Source organism: Synchiropus splendidus, chromosome 16 (genome assembly GCF_027744825.2).
Source record: "Synchiropus splendidus isolate RoL2022-P1 chromosome 16, RoL_Sspl_1.0, whole genome shotgun sequence".
Lineage (NCBI taxonomy): Eukaryota > Metazoa > Chordata > Actinopteri > Syngnathiformes > Callionymidae > Synchiropus > Synchiropus splendidus.
In genome coordinates, this window is record NC_071349.1 from 4,307,061 (window position 1) to 4,328,231 (window position 21,171).

The 21,171-nt window shown below is 40.9% G+C and overlaps 2 long non-coding RNA genes across 2 annotated transcripts; one reads left to right on the top strand and one right to left on the bottom strand.

The window, feature by feature from the left end:
- Positions 1-175: 175 nt before the first annotated feature.
- Positions 176-3,172, bottom strand: LOC128747813 (uncharacterized). Its single transcript, XR_008412710.1, has 3 exons — positions 3,140-3,172; positions 2,994-3,062; positions 176-320 (listed from the first exon to the last, which is right to left on the bottom strand). It is a non-coding gene; the product is annotated as an uncharacterized LOC128747813 (long non-coding RNA).
- A 14,582-nt stretch (positions 3,173-17,754) lies between these two features.
- Positions 17,755-18,277, top strand: LOC128747803 (uncharacterized). Its single transcript, XR_008412708.1, has 3 exons — positions 17,755-17,822; positions 17,907-18,068; positions 18,143-18,277. It is a non-coding gene; the product is annotated as an uncharacterized LOC128747803 (long non-coding RNA).
- Positions 18,278-21,171: the final 2,894 nt, after the last annotated feature.

A 21,171-nucleotide genomic window follows, 5' to 3' on the forward strand; every position in this document is an offset into this window, starting at 1 on the left:
TGATCAGCATCCACAGGGTCCGGATGACTTCCCGGTCGTGTCTGATTTCCGGGTTCCGGGTGATCTGTTCATGCACACACACACACACACACACACACAAGTATTTCTTTCTTTTTGTTTTGGTATCCGGGGCGATGTCCGCGGCTTGTCTGTGGTTGCTGGCTGTGCTGATGGTGTCGGCGACGGTGGCTGTGGAGGTGCGGATAGCCCAGATGCCGACGTCGAGTCTTCAGCAGGGAACGGTCCGGATAGTAGATCCAGAGGTACTGAGGAAACCGGCGTCGATGTCTCCCACAAAGGCCAAGACCCAGAGGGGAGAGCTGAAACAGAATACCGACAGCAATACAAATGTAAATACAATCTAGAAGCAAGACCTCGGATAGCAGTTAATATGATATTAATATAAACAGAGTGTAAATGTAGGGATCTACTAAGGATCAACATTTAAAGCGTAAAAACAAATAGTAAATCACTAGTGTATACTGTCATTAAACCACATTACAATTAGTAAAATCACGACCTCTAGTGGACGCCGTCGTTTAACCACATTACAGTTAGTAAAATCACGACCTCTAGTGGCCGCCGTCGTTAAAGCACATTACAATTAGTAAAATCACGGCCTCTAGTGGCCGCCGTCGTTAAACCACATTACAGTTAGTAAAATGACGACCTCTAGTGGCCGCCGTCGTTAAAGCACATTACAGTTAGTAAAATCACGACCTCTAGCGGCCGCCGTCGTTAAAGCACATTGCAGTTAGTAAAATCCCGACCTCTAGTGGCTGCCGTCGTTAAAGCTAATTACAGTTAGTAAAATCACGACCTCTAGCGGCCGCCGTCGTTAAAGCACATTACAATTAGTAAAATCACGACCTCTAGTGGCCGCCGTCGTTAAAGCACATTACAGTTAGTAAAATCACGACCTCTAGTGGTCGCCATCGTTAAAGCATAGTGTGAAATAGTAATCGCGACCTCTAGTGTCCGTCGTCGTTAAAGCATAGTAGTAAAATCACAATGACGCTTAGCAGCAACAGTTACTCAAACACCTTCAATAGTAAAATGACACCGTCTAAAAGCACATAGCCGGAACATAGACAAACCGCATTACAGATAAAACACACACACACGCACACACACACGCACGGACGCACGTACGCGCACACACACACACACACACACACACAAGTATTTCTTTCTCTTTGTTTTGGTATCCGGGGCGATGTCCGCGGCTTGTCTGTGGTTGCTGGCGGTGCTGATGGTGTCGGCGACGGTGGCTGTGGAGGTGCGGATAGCCCAGATGCCGACGTCGAGTCTTCAGCAGGGAACGGTCCGGATAGTAGATCCCGAGGTACTGAGGAAACCGGCGTCAATGTCTCCCACAAAGGCCAAGACCCAGAGGGGAGAGCTGAAACAGAATACCGACAACAACACAAATGTAAATACAATCTAGAAGCAAGACCTCGGATAGCAGTTAATATGACATTAATATAAACAGAGTGTAAATGTAGGGATCTACTAAGGATCAACATTTAAAGCGTAAAAACAAATAGTAAATCACTAGTGTATACTCTCATTAAACCACTTTACAATAAGTAAAATCACGACCTCTAGTGGACGCCGTCGTTAAAGCACATTACAATTAGTAAAATCACGACCTCTAGCGGCCGCCGTCGTTAAACCACATTACAATTAGTAAAATCACGACCTCTAGTGGCCACCGTCGTTAAAGCACATTGCAATTAGTAAAATCACCACCTCTAGTGGCCGCCGTCGTTAAAGCACATTACAGTTAGTAAAATCACGACCTCTAGCGGCCGCCGTCGTTAAAGCACATTACAGTTAGTAAAATCACGACCTCTAGCGGCCGCTGTCGTTAAAGCACATTACAGTTAGTAAAATCACGACCTCTAGCGTCCGCCGTCGTTAAAGCACATTACAATTAGTAAAATCACGACCTCTAGTGGCCGCCCTCATTAAAGCACATTACAGTTAGTAAAATCACGACCTCTAGTGGCCGCCGTCGTTAAAGCTCATTACAATTAGTAAAATCACGACCTCTAGCGGCCGCCGTCGTTAAAGCACATTACAATTAGTAAAATCACGACCTCTAGTGGCCGCCGTCGTTAAAGCACATTACAATTAGTAAAATCACGACCTCTAGTGGCCGCCGTCATTAAAGCACATTACAGTTAGTAAAATCACGACCTCTAGTGGCCGCCGTCGTTAAAGCACATTACAGTTAGTAAAATCACGACCTCTAGTGGCCGCCGTCGTTAAAGCACATTACAGTTAGTAAAATCACGACCTCTAGTGGCCGCCGTCGTTAAAGCACATTACAATTAGTAAAATCACGACCTCTAGCGGCCGCCGTCGTTAAAGCACATTACAATTAGTAAAATCACGACCTCTAGTGGCCGCCGTCGTTAAAGCACATTACAGTTAGTAAAATCACGACCTCTAGTGGCCGCCGTCATTAAAGCACATTACAGTTAGTAAAATCACGACCTCTAGTGGCCGCCGTCGTTAAAGCACATTACAGTTAGTAAAATAACGACCTCTAGTGGCCGCCGTCGTCAAAGCACATTACAATTAGTAAAATCACGACCTCTAGTGGCCGCCGTCGTTAAAGCACATTACAGTTAGTAAAATCACGACCTCTAGTGGCCGCCGTCGTTAAAGCACATTACAATTAGTAAAATCACGACCTCTAGCGGCCGCCGTCGTTAAAGCATAGTAGTAAAATCACAATGACGCTTAGCAGCAACAGTTACTCAAACACCTTCAATAGTAAAATGACACCGTCTAAAAGCACACAGCCGGAACATAGACAAACCGCATTACAGATAAAACACACACACACGCACACACTCACGCACGCACGCACGTACGCACGCACGTACGCACACACACACACACACACAATAGCGAACATACAACCATTCAACTGATACTGAACGGTAGAGATGTGTTGAAAAAAATTGAGATTCGTATCTTACCAAACGTTGGTGTTGGTGTTGGTGTTGAAGCGACAGGTAGAAGGTGTGGCGTGCTCGTTGTCTTTGTATCTGTTTTCATGTGAAAAAATAAATAAATAAATACAGCAGTGAAACGTAAACTATCACTCCAAAATGTTTTTTCCCACCTCCTATCAGCTGAGGCGTCTGGTGAGTTAAAGAATCAACGAGCGGGTGCCCTACTCCTTCGACCTCTGACTGATCGTCTGTTTTCATACGCACAGGCGTTGAATAAAACAAAAAACATAGGTAGTTAAATATAAAATACATCGACAGACTGTGCTTAAAATACTTTTTTTTTATTGAACTGAATGTTTTGCTCTCACCGTTGAACAGTTGGAGCGACCCGTTCAATGAATGATCAGCATCCACAGGGTCCGGATGACTTCCCGGTCGTGTCTGATTTCCGGGTTCCGGGTGATCTTTTCATGCACACACACACACACACACACACACACACACATACGCATGTATATACACTTAATAAATACCGCTATTCTTTACCTAGTTATCGTAATTATGATTAGAATCGCTGTCTCCTTCTCACCAATGACTCGCGCCGGTCCTGTCTTCCGTGCCGAATTAACCGTCGCTTACGGCTCAGAGAGCGTTGGTTACTCCCCTTCGATCGATTTCCTGTACTCGGCCCCGGACGAACTCGTCCTCGCTGTCGATTATTATAATACACGGCGTGTTCTGAGCCTCGGTGCCGCTGACTTGAAGACTCGCTCTCAGATTCACAGCCGACAGATCCGCACGGGCATCTCCGTCTTCAAAAGTTACACGCATTAACCGCTCAAGCTCCTCAGCGCCGATCAGCGTCTCCGGGAAGTTATTCGCGGAGGCGATAATATCTGAAAAATAGAAGTGCGGCTGTTGTAACACATAATAGAGATATTAACAACGAATTATAAAATAATTCAATATTTTTACCAGTATCACTCTGCGTTAAATGAACGTCACACAGATGAGTGACGACGTCTGTCAATGAAAAGAGACATGGTACGTGATAAACATGGCGTAACGTTTTTATTATACTTATATATGTAAATGTAAATACATAGATACACATATATGTATATACTTATATGTATACTGTATAGATATAGATAGATGGATAGATAGATAAATATTCACCTACGACGTGCAGAGGAAGAGGCATCCATGGGTAGTCTGGAGTCCTTTTGGAAAGGAGGATGAAGTTCTGGAAGGTCTGGTCAACAGCGAAGGTTACCCCGGAACTGATGTAAAATGTGGTATGTTTCGGTGTCTGAGAAAGAGTCAGGCATAATGCCTGTTGTCACACCGCTGTTTACCCCTTTTTTAAGTATTTCCTGAGTAAGTAAAATTGCATCGTTGAAAACTCACACAGGGTGTAAAATTAAATAGACTGATTCAACAGAAACTCATATGAGTTGAATAGCTGTGTTTTTTGAACTCATGCTGAAAACTAAAGTATTTCTTTCTTTTGTTTTATCCTTGTTCACTCAACCTTATTTTCTGAAAACTAAAAGTATTTCTTTCTTTTGTTTTATCCTTGTTCACTCAACCTTATTTTCTGAAAACTAAAAGTATTTCTTTCTTTTGTTCTATTCTGAAAACTAAAAGTATTTCTCAAACAAGTACAAATTATCTGTTTAAACGCATTTTGAAAAAATGGTGCATGAGTTGGGTAGCTGTGTCGTTTGAACTATTAGTGAAGACTAAAAAGTGTTTTCTTTCTACTGTTTTATCTTGAAGAAATATTTCAAGAATGAAAAACTTCTTCATAAGATGTTAAATAACTTCTAAAATCTTTAAACCCGAAATAATATTGTAGCTACTAACGTGTTTTGATTATTTAGCCTACAATGCAGAAACAGTTCAAACACTGACTAATGCTGAAAACGAAAAGTATTTCTTTCTTTTTGTTTTGGTATCTGGGGCGATGTCCGCGGCTTGTCTGTGGTTGCTGGCTGTGCTGATGGTGTCGGCGACGGTGGCTGTGGAGGTGCGGATAGCCCAGATGCCGACGTCGAGTCTTCAGCAGGGAACGGTCCGGATAGTAGATCCAGAGGTACTGAGGAAACCGGCGTCGATGTCTCCCACAAAGGCCAAGACCCAGAGGGGAGAGCTGAAACAGAATACCGACAACAATACAAATGTAAATACAATCTAGAAGCAAGACCTCGGATAGCAGTTAATATGATATTAATATAAACAGAGTGTAAATGTAGGGATCTACTAAGGATCAACATTTAAAGCGTAAAAACAAATAGTAAATCACTAGTGTATACTGTCATTAAACCACTTTACAATAAGTGAAATCACGACCTCTAGTGGACGCCGTCGTTAAAGCACATTATAATTAGTAAAATCACGACCTCTAGTGGCCGTCGTCGTTAAAGCACATTATAATTAGTAAAATCACGACCTCTAGCGGCCGCCGTCGTTAAACCACATTACAATTAGTAAAATCACGACCTCTAGTGGCCGCCGTCGTTAAAGCACATTACAGTTAGTAAAATCACGACCTCTAGTGGCCGCCGTCGTTAAAGCACATTACATTTAGTAAAATCACGACCTCTAGTGGCCGCCGTCGTTAAAGCACATAACAGTTAGTAAAATCACGACCTCTAGCGGCCGCCGTCGTTAAACCACATTACAGTTAGTAAAATCACGACCTCTAGTGGACGCCGTCGTTAAACCACATTTTATTTAGTAAAATCACGACCTCTAGTGGCCGCCGTCGTTAAAGCACATTACAATTAGTAAAATCACGACCTCTAGTGGGCGCCGTCGTTAAACCACATTACAGTTAGTAAAATCACGTCCTCTAGTGGCCGCCGTCGTTAAAGCACATTACAATTAGTAAAATCACGACCTCTAGCGGCCGCCGTCGTTAAACCACATTGCAGTTAGTAAAATCACGACCTCTAGCGGCCGGCGTCGTTAAAGCACATTACAGTTAGTAAAATCACGACCTCTAGCGGCCGCCGTCGTTAAAGCACATTACAATTAGTAAAATCACGACCTCTAGTGGCCACTGTCGTTAAAGCACATTACAGTTAGTAAAATCACGACCTCTAGTGGCCGCCGTCGTTAAAGCAAAGTGTAAAATAGTAATCCCGACCTCTAGTGGTCGCCATCGTTAAAGCATAGTGTGAAATAGTAATCGAGACCTCTAGTGTCCGTCGTCGTTAAAGCATAGTAGTAAAATCACAATGACGCTTAGCAGCAACAGTTACTCAAACACCTTCAATAGTAAAATGACACTGTCTAAAAGCACATAACCGGAACATAGACAAACCGCATTACAGATAAAACACACACACACGCACACACACACGCACGCACGCACGCACGTACGCGCACACACACACACACACACACACACACACACACACACACAATAGCGAACATACAACCATTCAACTGATACTGAACGGTAGAGATGTGTTGAAAAAAATTGAGATTCGTATCTTACCAAACGTTGGTGTTGGTGTTGGTGTTGAAGCGACAGGTAGAAGGTGTGGCGTGCTCGTTGTATTTGTATCTGTTTTCATGTGAAAAAATAAATAAATAAATACAGCAGTGAAACGTAAACTATCACTCCAAAATGTTTTTTCCCACCTCCTATCAGCTGAGGCATCTGGTGAGTTAAAGAATCAACGAGCGGGTGCCCTACTCCTTCGACCTCTGACTGATCGTCTGTTTTCATACGCACAGGCGTTGAATAAAACAAAAAACATAGGTAGTTAAATATAAAATACATCGACAGACTGTGGTTAAAATACTTTTTTTTTATTGAACTGAATGTTTTGCTCTCACCGTTGAACAGTTGGAGCGACCCGTTCAATGAATGATCAGCATCCACAGGGTCCGGATGACTTCCCGGTCGTGTCTGATTTCCGGGTTCCGGGTGATCTTTTCATGCACACACACACACACACACACACACACACACACACACACACACACACACACACACACACACACACACATACGCATGTATATACACTTAATAAATACCGCTATTCTTTACCTAGTTATCGTAATTATGATTAGAATCGCTGTCTCCTTCTCACCAATGACTCGCGCCGGTCCTGTCTTCCGTGCCGAATTATACCGTCGCTTACGGCTCAGAGAGCGTTGGTTACTCCCCTTCGGTCGATTTCCTGTACTCGGCCCCGGACGAACTCGTCCTCGCTGTCGATTATTATAATACACGGCGTGTTCTGAGCCTCGGTGCCGCTGTCTTGAAGACTCGCTCTCGGATTCACAGCCGACAGATCCGCACGGGCATCTCCGTCTTCAAAAGTTACACGCATTAACCGCTCAAGCTCCTCAGCGCCGATCAGCGTCTCCGGGAAGTTATTCGCGGAGGCGATAATATCTGAAAAATAGAAGTGCGGCTGTTGTAACACATAATAGAGATATTAACAACGAATTATAAAACAATTCAATATTTTTACCAGTATCACTCTGCGTTAAATGAACGTCACACAGATGAGTGACGACGTCTGTCAATGAAAAGAGACATGGTACGTGATAAACATGGCGTAACGTTTTTATTATACTTATATATGTAAATGTAAATACATAGATACACATATATGTATATACTTATATGTATACTGTATAGATATAGATAGATGGATAGATCGACAGATAAATATTCACCTACGACGTGCAGAGGAAGAGGCATCCATGGGTAGTCTGGAGTCCTTTTGGAAAGGAGGATGAAGTTCTGGAAGGTCTGGTCAACAGCGAAGGTTACCCCGGAACTGATGTAAAATGTGGTCTGTTTCGGTGTCTGAGAAAGAGTCAGGCATAATGCCTGTTGTCACACCGCTGTTTACCCCTTTTTTAAGTATTTCCTGAGGAAGTAAAATTGCATCGTTTCAAACTCACACAGGCTGTAAAATTAAATAGACTGATTCAACAGAAACTCATATGAGTTGAATAGCTGTGTCATTTGAACTAATGCTGAAAACTAAAGTATTTCTTTCTTTTGTTTTATCCTTGTTCACTCAACCTTATTTTCTGAAAACTAAAAGTATTTCTTTCTTTTGTTTTATCCTTGTTCACTCAACCTTATTTTCTGAAAACTAAAAGTATTTCTTTCTTTTGTTCTATTCTGAAAACTAAAAGTATTTCTCAAACAAGTACAAATTATCTGTTTAAACGCATTTTGAAAAATGGTGCATGAGTTGGGTAGCTGCGTCGTTTGAACTATTAGTGAAGACTAAAAAGTGTTTTCTTTCTACTGTTTTATCTTTAAGAAATATTTCAAGAATGAAAAACTTCTTCATAAGATGTTAAATAACTTCTAAAATGTTTAAACCCGAAATAATATTGTAGCTACTAATGTGTTTTGATTATTTAGCCTGCAATGCAGAAACAGTTCAAACATTGACTAATGCTGAAAACTAAAAGTATTTCTTTCTTTTTGTTTTACCCCTTTTTTTTTTACCCACACCCCTAAGGTAATCCTCCCGGTGTCTCATCACACACCCACCCTCCCGCTGACCCTGCCTGACCCTTGCGTCTGTGAGGATGTAGCTGACCCCCACCCCCTGCATCACACAAGGGTGAAGCTACCCCTTGGACCTTCATTATTTTAATTTCCTGTTGATATAAAAATGGGGAGGGTAATTATTTTATTTTCTTTTTGATATAAAAAGGGGTGGGGTTTATTACTTCCGGAAGGGGAGGGTTTTATTACTCCCGGGGGACCATCAATCATACAGATTTGACATATAGTGGTCTCCTTCATCTCTCTGTCTATTTATAGAATCCCAAATCAAAAAATGCAGAGGAAAACATGAACTCAGCGGCAGATGGTTCCTGTGAGCATGTTTACAAATCAGGTTTCAGCACAGTCTGAGGTGCAAGAGAGACAAAGGTTTCCCACCTCCCTGCCTGTTACCATCTGCAGCTCTCTGTACTCTCTGGGCACCGAGCGAGCAACACGCGCCAAAACTGCACACATTAAAAACGCAGCTCAAGATTGCATGACGCTTATTGACTCAGTGCTTGAAACAGACCCAACTCAAAGGAGGTTTCAGAACACAGTGATGGGCCCCGGTATGTTGTGTTTCATTTGAACGAAACAGTAAATAGAGCCGTGCTTGTTGTTCAGTATAAAATAAGGAAAGACAGTCCCCACGAAGTGGATTCAAGATCGTTGCCATTGCAATCACACACACAGTCAAAGAGCCTCTGGGAGCTTTTGAAGCCTCCAGGAACATGCTGTCCTCTTCTCAACATTACACCAACAAAACAGCACAATGCTTTTCTGCGAGATTTCACTAAATAGCTTCACGATTGCTTTCATTGCTACTTCCTGCCACTGCATATGTTTGATTTCCCTTAAGTTTCTCAGATAAATGTCTCATAAATGTCACAAGATGCAGATCAGTCAATTCAGTCAATAGAAGCTGTGAAATCCTACAGTATATTAACTTCCTGTCCACTTTTCCATGACCACCTGAACTTACTCCCAGGTTGTCCCACGACTTTTGACTTCCATACTTAGCAAAGATGACCACACAAAAATGCTACGCTGATTCGACATTAGCATCATGAATAATAACCGTTTTATAGCACAGTACCCTTGTAATGCTCTTTCGTGGCAACAGCTCTTACACTTCTGTGTTCTCATAACTACGATCTACATATGTCTGTTATTAGCATTATCATTAGCATATTATAAACAGAATGTATAAACAAGGAAACCAAAGGGAAAATGTAAATTATGCACTAATAAAACATGTTTTTTGATTATACATTATTTAATTTTAAGTACATTATAACGGGTGATTCTTAATGTTCTGTACGTTATAAATATTGGAGGGTCTTCATAAGAGGTATTATGGAAACCACTTGGGCATTAAGTCTTTAGCAGAGTCACACAGAGCTCATCTCTAGGGTTTAAAGGCGTCATGCATAACAATAGTGAATTATTATTCATGTTTTCAGGATATAGGGTCAAAAATGAGAAAAACATATGTCATCCAATTAAAAGGGGTAGGCTTCAAGAACCTGCACTTTGATTTAAAGAATCTTGTTTTAAATCTCTCTGCGTTCATGTGGCTGCACATTTCAATCCTTGATATGTAATGCATATGGCAGAATTGACAATAAATCTACCTTTACCTTCACGCACGACTCTAGTCAAATCTGACCTTCAGAGGTGGAGAAATTTAAAAAGAAAAAAAAAAAAATCATTGATAAACTACAGCAAGTGATTTTGTTTGGAGTGGGAAGTCTCCTCGGGTCAGCAGATCGTTACTCCATAAGTGTAAATTCAAAACAGTTTTATTATTGAGCCTCTTATATTCATAAAATCTGCTGTCTTACTGATGTTTACCTTAGTCCAAACTGGAAATGTTTTCATGCTCATCCTCTATTAATGCTCCGGTATATTCCTCACTGCCTATGAAAAGACCTACCAATGTCAAGAATCCCAAGGTTACGTTCCATGCTATTAAAGTTTGCTCCCAATTTCAGAAGCGCTGTAAATATAATTCAGCGACTTGCTTAATTTTCTCAGGTATATTTACTCAGAATTCTGGCCCAAAAAGAGAATCGTGTGTTTCCTCCCTCTTACTTGGAGAAATGCTTGTCACGCTCGTACAATAGTCTCTCAAAATAATATCAAATCATATATTTTGTCTAAAATTTAAAAAAAAAAAAAAAAACTTTCACAGGTTTCCTTCTCTACCTCCTGACTCAGCAACAATCTACTCAGCCCTAGAAGAGAATTGTTTCTGAAATATATTAATGAGATTGAGGTCAAAAACGAGAGGAGCATACAACAGGGAATCAGGTTTTCAAATAGATAAAAGTTGGTGGGAGAAAACGGTCACTGAATTTCAGTAAGTTACATCATGCGCATGCCCGATCCTTATTCATTTCAAGGTCATATGTGGGGTCCCCTTCAGCAAAGATAAAAATAAACATTTCAATATTACTATTAATAGCTATGGGAGAAGGAAAACACGCCTAAAATTTCCCTTTATGCCTTTACCATCAATAAAATTTGTCAAACGCCTTGTTTTTCTGCGCTTAAATTGGCCGCAGATACAAAGATGGTGACGTGTGATCCAGTTACACCTGATTCAGCTGGACACTGGCAGTACATCTTCATTCACAGAAACACTGCTGTGACATCAAATATGAGCTGGACAGTGAGGCAGCTGCCAGGACAGCAACTCCAGCTGGACGGGTGAGATGTTTCTCCAAGGAAGTTATCGCTAAATTATTAATTATCCTGGCTCAGCATCGACCAAATGACCTGCTGATGATTGTCTAAATGCATCCACCAGTGCGGATGTTGGATGCGTTTATTCAGCAAGCTACAGTCAAGTTTAAAGGGCGTTTCTTTTCTCTTGTTTTTATTAAATGCAGTAATTTCAAGTGACGCCGAGGTCAAGCACCAGCATGTTAGTGACGTGCAGGTGCAAAAGACGATGTGATTCATTCAATATATTTGAGGAGCAAAAAGGAATCTTAAAAAGTGAACGTGATCGGTTGCAAAACAAATGGCAGGCATCCAAATATCCATGAGTCAATTCCAAGAAGTTGCTTAATTTTCCCAGGAATATTTACTCAGAATTCTGGCCCAAAAAGAGACAGATTCAAGACAGATTCAAACAGATTCAAACCCTTAATTCGGATGCAGAGCCATTTGAGTCTCTGATAACTTTGTGAGACACTTTGCTTTGTTAGACACGATCAAAGAAAGTGAAAGGTTATTTTTGCCATAGTTTAGTCATGGTTTATTTGTTGTATAACTTCTCTGTGAATTACTTCACTCAGTGATGCTGCAATAGTGGCATGTCCGTCCGGAGAAGAAGAATGATCTTGTTTAATAGCTTTACATTCCTTGGATGAATGCAGACACTGACTATGTTGGAACGTGGCAATAGCTGGTGCAGAAACACACCTTGTTTACCTGTGTGGATGCTGCGCTTCCTTTCACCCTGGTGCTGAGCTCATCCTGGCCGATCTGGCTGTGGTTGTGTCTGCTGTAGAGCAGTCTGAGAGGCACCGTGTCCTCCTTCCCCACCGACCTGCTTTCATCGCGGATATCCTTCCAGCTCGCCGCTGCACAGAGAGAACCGGTAGTAACTGATTAAAAAAAAACATCGCCGTCTGAAAATCAATGCCGGTTGTTTTTCTCGCCGAACACCTATCATTTATCACGAAATGTATCACCAAGCTGTGAATAGTGACTCTGATACAAACAAAGGCCTGTTTATCTGTAGAGGCGAGTTCTTTTTCGAGAAATATCACATTAGCATTCTGGCAGATTTTGCCCTGCCGCCCATAAATCCACTCCAAATTGTGGGTTTTTTTAAATGACTTTATTGGCTTTTGATCACATTTCTAGCGACAAATATATCCCACATTGTAATATTATGTGCTTGTTTTATGTAAATAACGCTTATTTTCTTTCGTTTGGACTGAGATAGTTTTGTGATTCCCTGTTAAATCGTAGTATTGTGACGTTTACCCTGCTGGCCATAAATCCACTCCAAATTGCTGATTTTTTAAATGACTTTATTGGCTTTTGATCACATTTCTAGCGACAAATGTATCCCACGTTGTAATTTTATGTGCTTGTTTTATTCAAATAACGCTTATTTTCTTTCGTTTGGACCGAAACATGGTCGACATCCGTTCTATTTCGCTCTAAATTGTGAGATTTTAAAACAAAACCTTTTGTTGACTTTTGATCGCATTTCTAGCGACAAATATATTCTATTTTGGGTCGGTTATCTGCGCGCACTGAAAAACGTGCAATAACTACGTTTGTTCACTTGGCATACCGTAATCCTTTGAATACTTTGCCTCAAAAATCCTTTCTCTCGTACGCGTCATTTCTCAATGGCTTTGTGAATGGCCTCTGGTCACGTGACTGATAGAACACAAAAACATGGCGGACACCCGTTCTAGTTTTGCTTTAAATTGTGAGATTTTAAAACAATTAAAAGCTATTGTTGCGTTTTGATCACATTTCTAGCGACAAATGTACGCCTTACTTTCATTTTTTCCGCTCGTTTCATGTATATGACGCTTCGTTTTTTTCGTTTTGACCCAGATTATCTCGTAGGTCTCAATTCAATGTATTATTGTACAGCTGGCCAGTAATTCCGCAGCCAATTGCGGGGTTTTGTTGAGTTGTAATCACATGTAATGTACCTTTAATTTTTAAATATTATGTCATGAAAATGATATAATATTTATTATCCGACTGGGGAAGGAAGTGGATGGCAGGAACTGACGTCACGGACCAAATACGTTATTTATTTATCATTGGTATCGAATACATTTCTACGCCAAATAGTATTATCGGATATTTAATTTATTATAAATCGTATCAACTGCATATAAAGTCTTTTGACAAGAAAGGAAGTTCCATGATTTATTCGTTTTGCTGAATCACGCTTCGTTCTCCGTCACTGACGTCAGCGGAAGCGCAAGCGGACCATTTCAAACCTCCCAAGCCATAGTTTCTATTTTTCATTCTGTTTAAATATGTACACGTGATGTGGACGCCGACGTCTCTTTGGAGATGTGAATTTATGCTTTGGATGAATAATTCAATTATACAAACACGTTGGATTTTGACGTCATCAGTGGTCGACCAGAACAAAAACATGGCGGAAAGTCATTCGGCTTGACTTCGGTAAAAACTCCTCTTCTTTTTTGTTTATCATCCTTTCGTCTATTTAGAGTCTGTCAGAGATTTTGTAGAATTGCAATACTGCGTTCGCTGTTGGTACTGTAGAAGCTTATTTTGTTCTCCGGGAGTTGCCATAGTTGGCAGGGGGGTGTTATGTTGGACTGCGCGGGTTTTTGGGTCGTGTCTAACGGAGACTGAAGGCACGAATAATGTTGTTATCTTGCTGCACCAACGAACTTGGACCTTATTGACAGCTGTCCCCGCGGATTTACCAAATATAACCCTCGGCTACAATACTGCGGACACCAAAGACACGGAGCTGAATGATTTTGACGTGAGTAATGTTTTTATTCTATTTCTTAATATTTGAATTTATTTAGTTTCTTTTTTGATAACCTTTCTCCGTGTCGATGGTTGTTAATATGGGGGTAACTTATCCGGTTTCCATTTCTTTTCTTTTCTTCTTGCTGATTTGCATAGTCACGCCCACTGTGTTTAAAATCAAGTGGCCACTGATAAATTGGTATTCAGGCTGTACTCACTCAACTGAGGAGCATCATGGATGACGATGATGCCTTATTTCTTGCTGATTTGCTGTTGGAGGAATGCAAGGTCGGCATTTAATGCTCTCATGATCTGTCCTGAGACTTTCTAACAATATGTAATATTGTGTATTAGGTGACGCTAACATTTTCCATTATCTTTATTTTAAGAATACTCAACCTAAAGAATCCTCAGAAGTGTCTGGACCGGACAAATTTACATTTGTTTGGGTTGAGGAGGACGAGGAAGGGAGTCCTATCCCAAAGAGGAGGAGAACAGGGAAGAAGCGGGCAAAGAGTTCATCCTCAGGTGATTTTTGTTCACTAACTTTATGGTCTCTATTGCCTGTCTTTGGCTGACTACATTGGTTATGTATTATTATAGAACTAATGTCAGTCAACTGCTTCAGTATTTGATTGATTTGTCATGGTTGTGGGGCTAACTATTTGACACGACACTGTCCTAGTGAGGACATTTCGCTGAATACAGGACATAATGTTTACATGGTGGAGTAGTTAGTATAAGTGGCTTACTGTAATGCGGTTAACTGGTTTATTTAATTTCAGAGTCCTGCTTAATGTTAGTAATTTGTTTTGGATGTTTGTTGTTGTTGTTGTTGTTTAAGGTGAGAGACAATGGTCAATTGTCAATTGGGTCAATGAGTCCTCACATATTGCACCCACCCAGTGAATACATCCTACTGCGTGGATCCTCTACTACACTTGGACAGGTGACTATTACAAATGAATACATCAGCAGTAACCGTCAAGCAATCCATTGTTAGAAATGTGCATGTAACCCAGAAGTACCGGTTCTTGACAGTTGGAATGTTTGATTTGACTAGTACCTGCTCTGACTTTCTTCTTAGCCTCAGTAGTTTAATGTCGAACTGTCAACAGATCTATGGATTTATTTTCAACATACTACTATTTTCCTGCTTTTTATTGTGACGTTTCTAGTCCATTTGTCCATTTAAACAAATCTCCCTACTCTCAACAGTGACTTCTGGGAGCATGCACTCATTGCCATGTGCTCCATCTACAAGTGGACATCAGCACGTGACTGAGACCGTTCAAGATATATATTTTAGCAGCAGTTTATTTACCCTCTTCTTTCCATGTTTGTCTTATTGCTGATACATTTGGTTACCTTACCCTGTTTTCTAGGATCCCTCATTCAAGAGGTGCAGGACCTTTTGGGACCTGCCATAGACCCAGCACCTTCACACTGGAAAGACAGGAAAGCTTCAACTCTGGAAAAGTGGACTGTGTTAAGGCCGTATATGGTTAATCAGATGTTACAGTCTGAGAAGCCTATAGAGGGAACTTGTCACCACTGCAGATCTAAGACTGCTGTTGTGAAATGTCAGGATTGTTTGCCTAGACCACTTCACTGTGCAGCCTGTGATGTTTCCATCCACAATTCCATGGTTTTCCATAATAGATTATCCATGATAGAGGGATTCTACAGGCCACTGCCACCAACCACTCACATCAGGGAAGAGAAGGGAGGAAAATTCTCCTTCCATGAAAGAGGTCTGTACTGAGATAATATATGCCACCAATATTGTGTGTGTATATATATATATATATATATACACACACAACCTCTTTTAAATTATGTTCGTTTCCTATCTTCCCAGAGTGCATTTTGCCAGTAATGCATCCATGCTATGACTGCTGCTCTGGGCAAACAACCTTTTCTGCAGGAAAGCAAGTAATTCTGATTGGAATGAATGGTCAGTTCCTTGTGTATGAATTATATTTTCTATTTTCTGTTCGAAAATTTTGTTATGTACATATTTTAGGTCGATACAATGTGTCCCTCCCAACTGTCAGCTGCTCCTGTGGGAAAGCTTTGGATGTCGGTATTAGTGAGCTGATTGAAAGTGGCTACTGGCCAGCTACAGTCCATTTTGAGACGCTGTACACAGTGGATTTGTTCGCTACATACGAAGAGCTCAAGATTACTGCACCAGGAATGTAACGACAAGCTTTCGTTGGTATGCTTGAGCAGCGCACAAAACTCTTTGGTCGGGTTAGTACATCATTGGACTAATTGCCTGCAGAATTGAAAGAGTTTTAGATGTATTTATATGCTTGATTTTCCTTTTACAGTGTGGTAAAATATGTGGCGACACCATACAAAAATCATTCCTGGAATGGTCGTACGCAAAATTTGAAGTTGAGAGGCTGTCTGAAGTCAATCAGTTTCGGTGCCCAGCCTGCACACCCTCAATGTTAGCTGTCTCAGTGGATGGGAACCGCAAGCTTTATCGCTTTAAGAGCCATTCAGGGTATGTATAAGTTGTTTCTACGGCATGCAATACATGGAACCTTGATAAAGGTCACCCCTGCTTTATGTCTTTTAGACCAAATGGCTTTTTCGAAGGTGTCTTCTTGGCCAACGACACTGAGGTGACCTCCTTCGTCAACCACATCAGGGCATCAACAGGACATGTAAAGTTTATTTAAATTTCACTGCACGCTTTGCTCTGTCTACATCTGTTTTTCTTCATCTTGAACAGAATCCTGGGAAAGGCAGGTGTGGTGGAAGCGAATGGGTGGCTGCACGAGAGTCCTCCAACAAGTCTGCGAGTAAAGTAGATGAGGAACGGGTCGAGGTTGCAGTGTGTCGTCATGGCATTTTGCTGAAGGGACTGAACATGTTCCGTGGGGAGATATTTGCCTATCCTTTATATCTCCAGAAACAGCTTGTTTCACACAATGTTCAGTTTTTTTGCTCTGATGTGGTATGCAAATATTGGCCATATTTGCAGAGGGTTGTTGGCCACTGTCCTGAGTTACAGGTCCTGTTGAACATGCAGCCCTTTCTCTCCATCATGCACGCTAAAGCACATTCATGGATGTGTGAGGTAATGATTGTCAGGGGCTTTAATTTCACATTATTTCTCTCCGTCCTCGTCCAAATGGTAACATGCATATTTCTTTCAGTTGGAATGGGGTGGACGGAACCAAGAGGGAGTTGAACAGGTGAACAGTTTCCTTTCTTGAGCAGCCCTATGTTCCAAGTACATGTCAAAAGCTGGTAAGTACATTTTTTTTTGTGTGTGAAAAAAAAGTTACAGCTAAAGTTGTACAAATCAACTAGTAACATAAACGTGTGTCCATTGTGCATTCAGCCCGCACAGACATCCTTACCATCCAGGCCATTGGCTGGAACAAGCGGAAGACAGAAAATCTTGACCGGACTTTGGCCAAACGACACATCAAGGTAAAGACCACACTTGTGTGTTTCATGGTGCATTAGACTAGTTGCAATTGTTTGTTAATCCAACACGGGTTTTCACAGACTGTGCAGAGGATTGCTGAAGCGTCTGAGGAGCTCAAGAAATTGGCTGGAGAGTTGTCTATTCAGGAAGACACTGTTCAGCAATGGGTGTCTGATGTTCAACAGTGGACTGCAGGTGAATACCTCAGTGTTTTATGTACAATTCTGACGTAAAATAAATATAAATTATTTTTTCTATATTCAATCAGAAGGACCATGCAGTCAAAATGAATTTGAAAAAACCATTGAAGGACTGTATCTCAGCATTAAGCAGCGGAAATATCAGCTGTATCGTCAGGCTGGTAAGAACAGAACGAAAGAAAACAAGTTTTTGATCATAATGTGTGACTGAGCACATATTCAGTATTTTCTGTTTAATATTCTAGATGGCAACAAGAGAAGACATCTGCTTAGAAAAAAGATTTCAGTGGAAAAGAGATCCTTAGAAGATGCCATCACAAAATACAATGCTGTTGTGCCAGAAACTGGCAAACTCCCTTCTCCCAACAAGCTCCTGGCTGAGGAAAACTATTCCTGGCCTTGGGAATGTAAGTACATCTAGGATGTGTTCAGTTGTCTTCATATCTATAGGCTATTTTTAATTACATTGTAAAGGCTTTAGATGAAGCAATTACAGGTTTGACCGAGGTTGCTGTGATTGGATCAGACAAGCTCCAGAGACAACTTCCTTTTTACTTTTGAAAACTGAAAGAGACACTCTTCTATATAATTCTGTCCCATGGGAGAAATTGCCTGGTGTCATTAGGAGGAGATGAGTATGCAGTGTAATAGAACCCACCTTTGAAAGTACACAGACACTGTGGGAAGTAGTTCACCACTATTTATAAAAAATGTATATGATGATTTGCAGGTCATGGTGATATGTTTAAGAAAAAAAAGGTCTTCGACAAGGTAATGCTGCTGAACCGCCTGAAGGAAGAGGAGGTCATTGTTGTCCGTGAAGTCAAGCAGCACTGGGAGTACATGAGGAATATGGCTGGAAATATTGAAGAGATTTCCTCCCAGCTTTCAGAAGGGATCACTCAGCAAAGTACAGTTCTATTTGCTACTTGTACTGATATACTAGGTTAGTAGTCTAACTTATTGTAATGTCACTGTCAGGCGGCACAGATGCATTGACTGGGAGAGGACGTGAGGGGCTACTCTGTCTGCTGAAGAGAAGACTGTCAGCAATTCAAGCTCAGCAGGGTGCAGCTCGCTCAACGTACCAACATGTTTTTGGATCGCAAGCCTTGTCTCTCGATGATTCGTCCACTGGTGATGAAGAACCCCATGATAGCAGCTCCTCCACCGAAGATGAAGAACACTACGATTGTAGCTCCTCTTCTGAACTTTGACCTCCCTCATTAAAAAATTAGGAAAACTGTTGTAATTACCTGGCCTGCAGTATGAATGTGAAATGTTAAAATAAACTGTCCTGCAATTGACTCTTTTTCTGAGTTATGTACTATTACTATTTTGAAGTAGATGCTGATGCTTTTTATGTAAATTATGAATTATTAATTTGAGATTTGTTGGTACTGCTGACAAAGGCACTAAGAGTGCACAAGTCACAGATCCTACTTTTGAGTTAAAGGAAGAGTTCAATAATTTTAACCCGAGAAGACATCTTATTATTTATCATCTGGATGTGCCACCGTATCTTTCTGACTACTTCTGGATAGGAAGGGAAGTCATCTCATTTATCTCTGAGTTCATGTCTGAATGAAAAGGGCCAACAGGCTTCATGTATTTGTTATTCCTCACTATGTTTGTTGAGCTTGTTGGCGCCCTTTTGATGGGAGGATCTGACAATTGCTGAGATGGGAATTCTCTTCTACTCTCCCCGACTTGGGAAGGCAACTGGGCATGGAGGGAAGGGGCAAAAAAAACAATTAAACAATGAAAGACAAACACAGTAGCAAGTTTGGTGAGATGAAGATGCTGAGCTTCTCTCTGGGAGTGAGCAGGATGGATAGGATCAGAGGGACAGCACATGTGCTCAGGTGTTTAGGAGACCAAGTCAGAGAGGCTAGATGGAGATGGTTTGGACATGTACAGAGGAGAGAGAGAGCCAGTACATTGGTAGGAAGATGTTGAGGTTGGAACTGCCAGGCAGAAGGTGGAGAGAAAGGCCACAGAGGAGATTGATGAAGGTGGTGAAGGAGGAGGTTTGTAGGTTTGAGAGAAGAGGAAGCAGAGGACAGGGGGAGATGGAGGAAGATGATCCACCAGTGAAGGGAGAAAACCAAAGAGAAAGAAGAAGAAGACGTAATCGCATATTGTATCTCTCTAATTTGGTTATATTTGTTAAGCTTTAAAACAACAGAAAGCCACACCAAAGAAGATAGCTGGAATATCTCCTTTGCATAGCACATACACAATTGACACACAAATTCCTTTCTCATCTATCTTTGAAATATGGTCCTTGATAACACTGGCACCTTCTCACTAAATGTAATTTTCACAAGTCTGACAATTTATCTATTGATCTTCCAGTCTTGAGGTTTTCAACCAATATAGAAGACAACATTTGCATCTTTCATAGGATGTGCCAAGGGTCAGGGCATTGGCTGTATCAGCCCATCAGGTGACTCATTTGAAGATGATTATTGTATGAATGAATATTAAGACATTCATGTTTCAAGCTTAGTGTCAAATTATACTCATAATATTTAATATATTTGAAAAGACATAATACTTCATTTGCTCATGTGCAAAAAAACGCATGAGAACAAGCTATTGATGACAGAGAACCTATACATCATTATTATACAACATTTATTTGAGTGTGATTCCCTCGTTTAAGGTGTTGACACTATGCATTTTGAAAATGTAAAGGTATGTTACGTTTTAAGGTGATATGTCTTTTTTTTTTATTTTTTTTTATTTTACATTTCGAACAGTAGAAATGAAGGAATTGTGGGTAAAAGCCCATCGTGTGCGCGCGTAGACTGCTGGGAGGAAGAAGTTTCAAGCGACGAACTTGCTCTAAATATTGAAAGTTAAGAAATTATCACGCAAGGGGTCATATATGGCGAAATATATGAAGTGTTTGCCATCATTTTGGGCAACCATCGCTTCCATGTTTGTAACTGTCAAATTCGCGGTTTACAGTGGATGCTGTAACCGCAATACTCCGCGGTAACATAAAGAAGAACAAACGTCGTCATTGCAGTACTCTACAAGTGATTGCTTACATTACATTATGGCTAAACAACTTCATTTTAAATTATTAAATGAATTGATTATGTCACCTGAAAGGGATTAGGTCTAATATATGTACGTGTGTGTGTTGCAAAATGATATGTGGATCATACATGGTACAAATGTTTTGTTTTTTTTCCAGTTCAAGATGCCACACGGATCCACTAATAAGCACTGCGTAGCTTGCAAGAGCTGCAAAATTTGCCAAGCAGAGCAACCCAGGCGACAGAGGCTGGCAAAACGACTGAAAAATTTTGAGAAAAAAAAAGAGGAATGGTTGAAAAACCAAAGAAAAAACAACACCGCCTCACGTGTGATGGACGAGGCACAAATGCTGGTATGTTTGACATCAGTAATTGCATTTTTCAAATTTATGGCATAACATATGGCGATTTCATTTTTTTTTTCAGCTGGAGAAACTGCACACTTTGGGCCACAGAGCTG